Raw genomic sequence first — 1,192 nt, forward strand, 5'->3', positions numbered from 1 at the left:
GAAATGATGAAACAGCAGAAAGGAATTAGCTGAAAAGGGTTAATTCCAGAGAGTTAATTTTCTCATTTAGGCGCTAAATGAGCAAATAGAGTTTTCAATACCCTGCATTAAATACGAATAGATGTTTAATATGAAATGGTTAGACAGCCAGCAAGGGAGAGCCCTAGCAATGAACAAACAATGCAGAAAACATAGTGCGGGCAAAAGGGATGACTTGCCAAATAGGACCCCAACTAACTAACGTCCCATGTGGTCTAGTGGCTAGGATATCTGGCTTTCACCCAGAAGGCCCGGGTTCGATTCCCGGCATGGGAACTTTTTGGTCGAAGTATTCATCCATGTAAAGAACTTTTTTCCTTGGGATAAACTTCGGCGACTACTCCGGTAATTTTCCAACCAAAAATGTAAAATCTTTATTAGTTTCATCGTACTTACAGTGACGTCCCTTTATTTCTTTTCCATTTTCACCTTTTAAGCTACAACTCATATTTTTACATCTGCTGCTAATTTTAATGTATTTAAATTTATCGCACGTGACCAAAAAACTACCACCTTCCATGCGTCCTTGTGGCTTCTGGATATGTTGTAAAAATATGAGTTGCAGCTTAAAGGGAGTAAATGGAAAAGAATTAAACGGACAACGTGATTATATGAAGTAATATAAAACTAATAATGATTTGACGTTTTCGTTCCTAAATTACCGGAGCGAAAGTTTCTCCCATGTCCCTCCTATGTAAGGAAAAAAGTTTTCTGCAAAGATAAATGGTTCCACCAAAAAGTTCCGAAGTTTATCCCAAGGAAAAAAGTTCTTTACATGGATGAATACTTCGACCAAAAAGTTCCCATGCCGGGAATCGAACCCGGGCCTTCTGGGTGAAAGCCAGATATCCTAGCCACTAGACCACATGGGACATAAGAATATGAGGGCTATATTTAAACTCTTATCCCTTAAAGAGAGTGGGAAGAAGGAGGGGTGTCGCAGTTTGGGTGTGGAAGGTGGAGGGGAAGAAGTCCACCTGCCACCTTCCTCCCCCTCACCTCTACAGCCCCCCTTCCCCACTCTCTTTAGTATACTGGATGTTGCACCAAAATGTATTCTTCGCCTAATATTGACGTTAATCGTTAAAACCGTGGCCATAAGCTATTATTAAATTGCCTTTTGGAATAACAAAGTGTACCTTCATCAACCAAA

At 40.3% G+C, this 1,192-nt stretch overlaps 2 non-coding genes across 2 annotated transcripts; one reads left to right on the forward strand and one right to left on the reverse strand.

Annotated features, from left to right (window-relative positions):
- Positions 1–243: 243 nt before the first annotated feature.
- On the forward strand, positions 244–315 carry TRNAE-UUC (transfer RNA glutamic acid (anticodon UUC)). Its single transcript has one exon. It is a non-coding gene; the product is annotated as a tRNA-Glu (tRNA).
- Positions 316–839: 524 nt separating this feature from the next.
- TRNAE-UUC (transfer RNA glutamic acid (anticodon UUC)) lies at positions 840–911 on the reverse strand. The gene has a single exon. It is a non-coding gene; the product is annotated as a tRNA-Glu (tRNA).
- Positions 912–1,192: the final 281 nt, after the last annotated feature.

This window comes from Hetaerina americana, unplaced genomic scaffold, assembly GCF_022747635.1.
Source record: "Hetaerina americana unplaced genomic scaffold, ioHetAmer1.1.p SCAF_11, whole genome shotgun sequence".
Lineage (NCBI taxonomy): Eukaryota > Metazoa > Arthropoda > Insecta > Odonata > Calopterygidae > Hetaerina > Hetaerina americana.